The following is an 11,262-nucleotide window of genomic DNA, read 5'->3' as shown; positions in this document are numbered from 1 at the left end:
CACTTGGTACTACTTATTCTTCAGAAAGGTTGGCTGAAATTTATATCCGCGAGATTGTTCGCCTACACTGTGTGCCAGTGTCCATCATTTCAGATAGAGGCACACTTACATCACAATTTTGGAGAACAGTGCAGCGAGAATTGGTCACACAGGTTCAGTTTAGTACAACATTTCACCCTCAGACGGACGGACAGTACAAGCGCACTATTTAGATATTGGAGGATATGCTACGCGCTTGTGTCATTAATTTTGGAGGTTTTTGGGATCAATTTCTGCCACTGGCAGAGTTTGCTTACAATAACAGCTACCAATCGAGCATTCAGATGGCTTTGTATGAGGCTTTATATGGGAGACAGTGTCGGTCTCTGGTGGGTTGGTTTGAGCCGGGTGAGACTAGGCTATTCGGTACAGATTTGGTTCAGGATTCTTTGGAGAAAGTTAAATTGATTCAAGAGTGGCTTCGCACGGCGCAATCTAGACAGAAGAGTTATGGTGACTGGAAGGTCTGTGATGTTGCTTACATGGTTGGGGAGAAGGTTCTGCTCAAGATTTCAGGCATGAAGGGTGTGTTGAAGTTTGGGAAGAAGCGCAAGTTGAGCTCTCGATATATTGGGCCTTTTGAGATACTTAAGAAGATTGGAGAGGTAGCTTATGAACTTGCTTTGCCACCAAGTCTATCAGGTGTGCATCTAGTGTTCTATGTATCCATGCTCTGAAAGTATGTCGGGGATCCGTCTCATATTCTGGATTTCAGTATAGTGCAGCTGGACGAAAATTTGACTTATGATGTGGAGCCGGTGGCTATTTTAGACCGACAGGTTCGAAAGCTGAGGTCAAATAACATAGCATCAGTGAAGGTATAATAGATAGGCCAGCCAGTCGGATAAGATACTTGGGAGATTGAGCAGGAGATGCGGAGCAAATATCCACACCTATTTGAGACTCCAGGTATGATTTTAAACTCGTTCGAGGACGAACGTTTATTTAAGAGAGGGAGAATGTAATGACCCAGTCGGTTGTTTTGAGTATTATGACCCCGTTCACCCATTTACTGCTCAAGTTATTCTTTACAGTTATTTTATGACTTACCGGGTTAGTTGGTTTGGATCCGGAAGGATTTAGGAGTGAAATGAGACACTTGGTCTCATAATTAAAAATTTAAGTTAGAAAAGTTAATCGGATATTGACTTATATATAAACGACCTCAGATTTGAATTATGATAATTTCAATAGCTCCGTATGGTGATTTTGGACTTAGAAGTATGTCCAGAAAATTATTTGAAGGTCCGTAGTGGAATTAGGCTTGAAATGGCGAAAGTTAAATTTTTTGGAAGTTTGATCCGGGGGGATGACTTTTTGATATCGGGACCGAAATCTGAATCTGAAAATTTTAATAGGTTCGTTATGTCATTTATGACTTGTGTGCAAAATTTGAAGTCAATCAAACCCGATTTGATAGGTTTCAGCGTCGTTTGTGAAAACTTGAAATTTCAAAGTTCATTAGGCTTGAATTGGGGTATGATTCGTGGTTGTAGTGTTGTTTGATACAATTTGAGGGTTCGACTAAGTTCATATGATGTTATGGACTTGACGATATATTTGGTTGAGGCCCGGGGGTCTCGGGTGAGTTTCGGGAGGTTAACAGATCATTTTTGGACTTGGCATGTTGACTAAAGAGTGCTGGTGTATTTTTTTGGTTTCCTTCTTCGCGTTCGTGAGTAGGCCCCCGCGTTGTGAGGCAAGCAAGATTTTCCCTTCGCGTTCATGAGAAGGTCTCGCATTCGCGAAGAGGAGTTGGGTTGTTCATCGCGTTCGCGGTTGGGTATCGCGTTCGAGAAGGGAAAAAAATAGTGGGCATGGGTTTTTGCCTTCGCGTTCGCGAAGAAGAGATCGGTAAAGCATCGCGTTCGCGAGTAGTGTCTCGCGTTCGTGAAAAGCAATGTTGGGCAGCACGATTTTGTGCTTTGCGAACGCGAGGGATCTGTCGCGTTCGCGAAGAAGAAAGGTCTGGACAGAAAGTTTAAGTTCTGAAAATGGGACTTTGTCCCATTTTTTATTTTTAACGGATTGGAGCTCAGGAAGAGGCGATATTTGGGAGATTTTCAAGGAAAACAATGGGATAAATGTTCTTAACTCATTATTGGTCAAATTACCTGAATCCACAATTTTTAAATATTTAATGGGTTAATTAAGTTGAAAAGATTAGAAAACTCTCTTGGTTAAATTTGAAGATTTGAGGGTTGAGTCGATGTTGGAATTAAGTAAAATTGGAATGGTTAGACTTATGGTTGAATGATCTTTTGTATTTTATAACTTTTGTCGGGTTCCGAGACATGGACCCTATAGGCGATTTTTGAGTTAAATTATATATTTTTGTGAAAAATTTATATTTTAACAGATCATTTTTGGACTTGGCATGTTGACTGAAGACTGCTGGTGTATTTTTTTGGTTTCCTTCTTCGCGTTCGTGAGTAGGCCCGCGTTCGCGAAAGGGAATTTGAGGCAAGCAATATTTTCCCTTCGCGTTCATGAGGAGGTCTCGCGTTCGCGAAGAGGAGTTGGGTTGTTCATCGCATTCGCGGTTGGGTATCACGTTCGCGAAGGAAAAAAAATAGTGGGCATGGGTTTTTGCCTTCGCGTTCGCAAATAGGAGCTCGCGTTCGCGAAGAAGAGATCGGTAAAGCATTGTGTTCGCGAGTAGTGTCTCGCGTTCGTGAAAAGCAATGTTGGGCAGCACGATTTTGTGCTTCGCGAACGCGAGGGATCTGTCGCGTTCGCGAAGAAGAGAGGTCTGGACAGAAAGTTTAAGTTTTGAAAATGGGACTTTGTCCCATTTTTCATTTTTAATGGATTGGAGCTCAGGAAGAGGCGATATTTGGGAGATTTTCAAGAAAAACAATGGGATAAATGTTCTTAACTCATTATTGGTCAAATTATCCGAATCCACGATTTTTTTAATATTTAATGGGTTAATTAAGTTGGAAAGATTAGAAAACCCTCTCGGTTAAATTTGAAGATTTGAGGGTCGAGTCGATGTTGGAATTAAGTAAAATTGGAATGGTCTTGTAGTTGAATGAGTTTTTGTATTTTGTAACTTTTGTCGGGTTCCGAGACATGGACCCTACAGGCGATTTTTGAGTTAAATTACAGATTTTTGTGAAAAAATTATATTTTCATATGGAATTAATTCAAATAAATGTTATTGACTAAATCGAATTATTTGTGGCTAGATTCGAGATGTTTGGAGGCCAATTCACGAGGCAAAGACCTAGCGGTTTGAGGTAAGTAACAGTTCTAAATTTGTCCCGAGGGTATGAAATCCCGGAATATGTATTATGTGATTGGTTTTGAGTGACGCAGATGCCAGGTGATGGGCGTGTGGGTGTGCATAGTAGGAATTATGACTTGGTCAATTTCATGAAACTGTGTAGTTGAAAAATCTATTGATATCCGTATATTTTTCCCCGTATCAGAGAAATTGATCTATGAATCATGTTTAAATCATATGTTTACACTGTTGGGACCCACAGAGGTTGTGTACTTGTAAAATTATTTGCTAAATTACTGCTTTGCACTCAATCACAATTCTATTTGCACATTTTTACCTCACTCTCTCCTATTTATTGTTGATGCATCATATCATTATTGTTGGACTGTTATCATGATTTCTGAGAGCTCGAGATACTGGAGAGGTTGATAGCTGAGTGAGGTCGAGAGCCTAATTGTGAGAATATTTATGGATCGGGTTGTACGCCGCAACATATTTTATTGATTTATGCCATGATTGGCTTGATATAGCGCTTGGGTTGAAGGAGCCCTCCGGGGTCTGTACACACCCCCAGTGAGTACATGTACCTACTGAGTGCGAGTGTCGAGTGATGAGCGACTGTGAGAAAAGAGTGAATGGGAGGACTGAGTGACTGTTACTCTAAGAGGATGTATTGATTTCAGTATTTGCTGCAGTTCAACTGTCATATATCACTATTTTGGAAATTTCGAAAAAATATTATTTTCTATTTCGGTTAGACTTGATATGAAATTTCAGTGAAATCTTAAATGTTGAACTTGAGAGCATGTCTACTCTTTTATATTGGAAAGTACTGTATTTGGACTTAGCTGAGAAGCTCATCACTACTTTTAGTTCTTTATTTATTATTGTTACTTATTGAGTTGGTTGTACTCATACTACACCCTGCACTTCGTGTGCAAATTCAGGTGATCCCGGATACAGTGGGTGTTGATTCTTTCACACAGTCGATTTTTTGGAGATTCAGAGGTAGTTGCCATATTTCGGAGACCTTGTCTCTCCTTCGCTATCCTTTTGTTTATTGTATTTGGTCTAAGATTATTATAGACCACGTTTTCTAGACTTGTAATGTATAGATGCTCATGTACTCAGTGACATCAGGTTTTGGGAGTGTGTGTTTCGGTATTTGCGAGACTTGTGGATTGTGTTTAAATATTATATTTTTAAACTTAAAAGAAATTATGGTTTATTGAGGTTACCGGCTTGCCTAGTATCGAGATAGACGACATCACGACAAGTTAGGATTTTTGAGTCGTGACACCAAAACACGATCAAAGTTTAGCAAATTTATAATATAGTAAAAAAAAAATGGGAACAATATATATTTGTTCCAATGTCATATTCCATTTTTTTTTAATTCTAAACAATGTGAAAGGTCCACCACGTTGGTTTGACTATTATTTTCCATTGTGTTATTGCCACACATGAAAAGTTAAGAGCATCTGGATATCCTCAGCCGAAATACTGGGAACTAAATAGACGACAAATAGGAGATAGCTCTAAAAATGTCGACTATTCTTTTCCTTTTTACGCTTGTCCTGTTATAATCTCCTACTTTTGGAGTTGTAAAGTGAATACCGACTAAAATAAAATTCGTTTTAAGTATGCGCCAGAAATTATTTATATTTGATAATCAAAAAAGTGTATAAATTTATATTTTTTTTTGTATATAATATACAAAATATATATATATATATATATTTCGGTTATTATTTTAAAAATTATACCGTGTCATTTTTCGCTTGAAGAACTGATAGAATAGTGGGCTTCTCCTTTCAATTCAGGAATGTGATCAGTGACAGTGACAGGATGAGAGTTATAATGGATAATTTTTATGTGACAAAAAATAAAAATAAAATGACTTTTGTGTGAAAAACTTTAAGCAGGATGACTTTATGTGACCAAAAAACAGAAAAGTAATTTTTATATGACAAACCCAAAATTAGAATAGCACCAGTGAAATTTACTCTAACTTTGGCTAAAATATTTTATATGCAGTAAAAATTACTAAATGCATACAAGTATAATACACTTCAAACCTGCTAGTAAATAAATTATTGTAGTATAATCCAACCTCGAACCTATAATGGTCAAGATCCGAGATCTGCCTCTAGTTATGATGGCCCTGTGTTACCCCTAGCTCCTAACCACGCCCAAATAAAAAATTAATTCCCATCAAGTGTTTACACTAAACCACATCAACGTATCACGATTACGCGATTTCATTAACTATGGCTCAGTGAAAGAAGTCTAAACACATGTTATTTATTTATTAATTTGACGTAAATATCGAATATAGAAAAAAAAAAATTACCCTCAAATACTCATTGATAAAGGATAATCTAACATTCAGTTAAAAAATACCCAAAAAATAAACTAGACAAGATTATTACCTATGATATACTGCATTTAAACTTATATTAAAAAAACTAGAATTTCAATGTACAAGAGAATTTGCAGAGCTCTACAATCTTGGTTTACCTGTTGCTGCTATTTACTTCAATTGTCAAAGGGAAAATGGTAATGGTGGCCGTCAGGATCGTGAAGCTTATCCGGGAGATATTTTATTTATTTATATTCAAGCTTTTTGCAAAGACCGTCTTTCCTAATTATTGGAATAACTTCCCAACTCTCATCTATATAATAATTATATATAGCATGAGCAAACTCAATTGTCGTACTCAAACTTGAGTATGCCCGATCTCTAGAAACTTTACTCATAAAAAAAATAAAAATTGCTCCTAAGTGTTATGCCTCCTTAAATATTTATTTTTTCTAAAATTTTTAGAGAAATATTAATATAGCAAGATGTTCATCACAAGGAGCTGCATCAAGTGAAGCTGATATGCTCTCTATGGTTTCACGTGAACTTATATTTCTCTCCCTAAATCATGTATAATAATATTATATTTCTTCAGAATTACTTAAATATATATGCGTAAACCCATGCTCAAAGGCTCTTGACGGTTCAAATCTCACTTTGAACGGTCTTGTTTTTGTCACAGAGTATAGATATATATGTGAAAATTACTAAAATTTCATAAAGAATATAATTTTGAACCTATAATTTTAGAAATACAGTGGGTTCATGGTAAATGACTAAAGATAAACCCGTTAAATATAAAATTTCAGATCCACTTCTTCACGATAGTGCACCCATCCTATTGAAATCTTTTTACATATTACCATCTCTGGTGCTAAAAAGGTGCCATGAAAATATATCTTATTATAAAAATCATATTTAAATTGCGATTATCAACGTTGTCTTTTACTATTTCACGGGGTCGCCAATCTATATGGGAGATAGTGAGACTGCATTTTCCTATTTGGTCGATTAATTTAATATATTTCGTTTACTGAATATTGAGGGCTGAAATCTAATTGATCAAAAGTTAGAAGAGCAATCTTGAAATAACATTGAATTACGGAATACCTCAACAACTCCCTAAAGTTGAGAAAATATCGTACTTAAACACATCAACTAAAACTTGTGCTTGTTGAATACCTGAACTTAAACCAAATTGTGTCTATTAGACACAACTCGTGACATGGCATATAGTGTGAATTTTACAGCATTAGACAACCCCTTAAAGTTAGAAAAATAACTTAATATCATGAAGCTAAAGTAGATTCAAAGACACTTCACAAAACATATGATCCACATCCCCACCAACCCACCCCACACCCACACCTAACTCACCCCACCCCTACCCCAGCCTACCTCCCACTCTTGCTCCCCATCCTATCCTAAATAAAAATGTTATTAATAGTACTTTCTTTTCATGTTATAGATATATTCTTTTTATTTCAACAAATGAGTATTTTCTTTTTCATGATATCAAAAAGTAATTTTTTTTTATTTTAACAAAAAATAGTACTTTCTTTTCAAGATGTAGAAAAAATATATTTTCTTTCATTTCAACAAAAAAAATATTTTCTTTTCATGATGTAGAAAAAATATTTTTTTTATTTCAACAAAATGAGTATTTTCTTTTCATGATGTAGAAAGGGTATTTTCTTTTATTTCAATAAAATGATTACTTTATTTTCGTGTTGTAGAATGAGTACTTTCTTTTTCAACTAAAAAAGAATATTTTTTTTTTTATAGTTATAGAGTATTTGTGGAATTTTTAGAAGAATAATTAAATTATTTTAGAAAATAGAGTCTTCAAACGTTGGGTATTTGGGGAGGGGGAGGGGGAGGGGGAGCAAAGAAACATGAGGACTTGGGGAAAGGGGGTGAGGAGAGTAGCCAAAAAAAAAATCCTAAAAAAATATTTTATACTCTCTAACCAAATGCTTGAAAATATTTTCCGAAAAAAGTCAATCAAACAAGGAAAAATAAATGACAAAATCACTCATTTTTCATGAAAATATTGTCTAGGAAAAAAATATTTTCATTTTTCATGAAAAATATTTTCCTTCGTACCAAATACACCCCAAGGGTGACGATATTTTAACTGAATAATCCAGCACTTAAAGGGTTAATAAGTACACATTACCTGAGGTTGGAGCAGCTATTATGTACAACAAAATTATTGCCGACTTTATAGGGTTGCCTATGTATTTTACCTTGTACTCAACGTGATTTTAATTACTTAACGTAACAACAACAACAACAACTCGGTAAAATTCACAAGTGGGATATGAAGAGGGTAATGTGTATGCACATCTTACTCCTACCCTAATGGGTAGAGAAGCTATTTTCGATAGACCATCGACTCAAGAAGACGACGAAGACGAGAAGAGATAATATATCAGTAAAAACTACAGAAATAATAACATCATAAAAATCAGAAAATAGATGACATGCAATTACAATAACCATTAATTAAGGCCCGATGCTTTGAAAAACAGAAGGATAATATGAACACAATATTGACCACTGGCCGTCTAAGATTAACCCTGTCAAAATAGGCTCATCCCTGGTTCGAACTAGAAAAAAACTCGACTACCTACCAGCCTACTACCCTAATGCTCGTCCCCCACACCTTCCTATCAAGGGACATGTCCTCGGAAATCTCCAGCCATGCCATGCCATGCCTAATCATATCTCCCCAATACTTCTTATGCTACCCTCTACCTCTTCTCGTACCCGCCAAAGCCAACCAACCTCCTCACGGAGTATCGGGGCTTCTCCTCCGCACATGCCCGACCCATATGAGCTTTGCTTCCCGCATCTTGTCATCTACAGGGCTACACCCACCTTCTCCCGAATATCTTCATTCCTAATTTTATCCATCCTAATGTGCTCGCACATCCACCTCAACAACCTCATTTCTGCTACTTTCATCTTCAAAAATTTTTAAATACTTGATGTACTATGTTAATAATTCCAAGTTCTATCTTAAGGCCAGATTAATAGAGTGACTCTAAGAAATCATGAGCGTGATAAGAAAAAAACACAACACATGTATATTTGTTTGACCAAAAATTTAGATCTAGGTTTAAATAATTAGATTTAATAAAATAAAGTCAATCTTAGCCAATACTAATGTCCAAAAGATATTTTAACAGACTCTGTAGTATGATGATATGTATATTACTTAGCTAGTAATAAATGACGATAACACTAGCAATGTTCAATGATCCAAAAATAGGAGATAACATTAAATAACAATAAATAATAATGAATGACATTTAAGTAAGTAAAAATATGTGAGTAACCCGAAAAAGGTGAGATTTGACGATATTCTTTCTGACAATGATGAATGATTTATGAGCCTTTGGATATTCGGATCGTTCTTGGATCGTGGGAAGAAGTTAGATAAGAATCTCAAGAAAAATATATATATTGTTTGTTTCCAATAAAGCCAAGTTCTACAGAGAGAGTCAATGTGTTTTTTTCCAAGTGAATATCTTATGTCCCCTATAATTATGTCTCTTTCTATTTATAGGGAATATATACCTAAAATTCCTAATAGTATAGGTACAGGGAATATCCACTAGAATATTCTCTTTGGTGTCTTATCCTAAAACTAGTCGTTATTACTCTGTCTAAAACAAATGCTCGACCTCGATCTTGATCTACAATGACTCCTCGACCTTGATTTTTAATGACCCATCGACCCCACCCTTCATCTCTTAAGGGACCATTTCGACCTTGGGCATGTCTTTGTTGAAGTCATACTGGTAACACGTGGCAGCCCATGAAGGCCCTCTTAATGCTGATACGGTTTAATCATATCAAAGATAATTTTTGGCCCATACAGTTAGTCACTCTACTTGTTGAGGTCGTCCTCGCAGGCGAGTTCAATGAGCTGATAATGTCGTTCGTGGTCGAACTTATCGAGTAGACTATATGAGTCGTATTTGTCGTGGTGAGCAGGCAACGTGGCCATATATGGGCCACATATTTCAAATTCCTCAATTTTTTTGGGTAATTTGTTGGAGATGCCTGGTCCAAGAGAAACGGTGACGTCATGACGTCATGCGTCATGATGATGCTTGTTCCCTATGCGTTGCTTCAATTTGTGCATGACCCTTGACTGGATCTGTCATTTCGATTCTGGTGCCAATTATGATGAGGCATTTTGGGTTTGGTGCCTATTAAGGCAAAAAGTTTCGGGTTTGGTGCCTTAATTTATTGGGAAAATGTATTGATATACCCTTCTACGTTGATAAATAGTACACTTATCCCCCCTCTCCCCGTTATACTATCAAGTCATTTAAAGGCCTACTGTTAGGAAAGTGGCTAAAATTACCCTTATTTTTAACCCATGTCCAACCAAGCAATTAAAATGCCACCCGGAAAGCCACGTTGGACAGATTTGACCCAAACACTTTTAATATTACTTTATCATCAATTGCCTTCTTCTTCCCAATGCCACCATAGCCGTAAATTATAGGGTTCAATTGAAGAGTGAAAATTTCTGCTCATCTCTCTCGTCTCTCCTCAAATGTAATATGTCTCAAGGAAGCTCTACATCTCGTATTAAGTGTCATTGTGGTATGATAGTCATCTACATGACTTCCAAAACTATTTCTAATCCTGGAAGGAAGTTTTATAAATGCCCTAAGCCTAAGGTTAGTTGTTTTTCTTGTAAAGTTTTTTTTTTTCTTTTTTGCATATGTTTTAGGCTTTTCAATTGTATAATTTATAAGTTTTTAGTCTAAATGTAATTTAATGTTGTTGACAGATATATTCATGTCGGTTTTTCGAGTGAAAATATAAAGTTTTTTCAGATTCACCTATGAATGCAATTAGAGAATTGGGATCGTCAGTGGGTGTTGCTAAGTTGGACATGGAGAAATTGAAGTAAGAAGCAGCTGCCATAGAGGCTAAAAACCATTCTCAAGTGGTTAAAGTTTCAACATTAGAAGATAAAGTATCAAAGATATGGATCATTCTTCTGATTTCATCGGCACTATTTTTGGGATTCATTGCTGCTTAAATGAAGAAATGAATGACTTAGGAGATGTGTTCATTGTAATATTAGCTCTAGTTGGGTGTTAACTTGTAGGTGTCTAACTTGTGGGCGTCAAATGTTAGGTTGCATTGCTGCTTTATATTGTTAAATCATACAATAATATATATTATGTTTTACTGGTTGTTTAAGTATATCGTTTGTTACGATGTTAGTTGGTTGATACAGTTATGATTTCCAAATAGAACTTGTAGAGTATAATTCAATATCATTCATGAATGGACAATGAATTAGATAGCTGGACAATGAATTAGATAGCTGAATAATGAATTAGATAGTTGTACAATATGAATTGACATTAAAATTCAGCAACATAACACAACAGTTACATAACTTCATTCATCAACAACGTAATTCAACACCATTCAGTTAAGAGGACCCAAACGAGATGTCACTTTATAACTCCATAAATTGATACAACCCAAGTAATAAAATGACATCCACACTCAACATTTAAGGGACCTAACACTTATGTTAAAAGTACTTTCACATGCAGTAATTACATCATAAAAGACACAAAAATATCAC

At 35.8% G+C, this 11,262-nt stretch overlaps 1 long non-coding RNA gene across 1 annotated transcript; it reads left to right on the top strand.

The window, feature by feature from the left end:
* The first annotated feature begins 10,149 nt into the window (after nt 1-10,149).
* LOC117277924 (uncharacterized) lies at nt 10,150-10,851 on the top strand. The gene is made up of 2 exons (XR_004508247.2): nt 10,150-10,333; nt 10,447-10,851. It is a non-coding gene; the product is annotated as an uncharacterized lncRNA (long non-coding RNA).
* The last annotated feature ends 411 nt before the right edge of the window (nt 10,852-11,262 follow it).

The sequence above is a fragment of the Nicotiana tomentosiformis genome, chromosome 5 (assembly GCF_000390325.3).
Source record: "Nicotiana tomentosiformis chromosome 5, ASM39032v3, whole genome shotgun sequence".
Taxonomy (NCBI): domain Eukaryota; kingdom Viridiplantae; phylum Streptophyta; class Magnoliopsida; order Solanales; family Solanaceae; genus Nicotiana; species Nicotiana tomentosiformis.
This window is presented reverse-complemented; position numbering and strand designations above follow the sequence as displayed.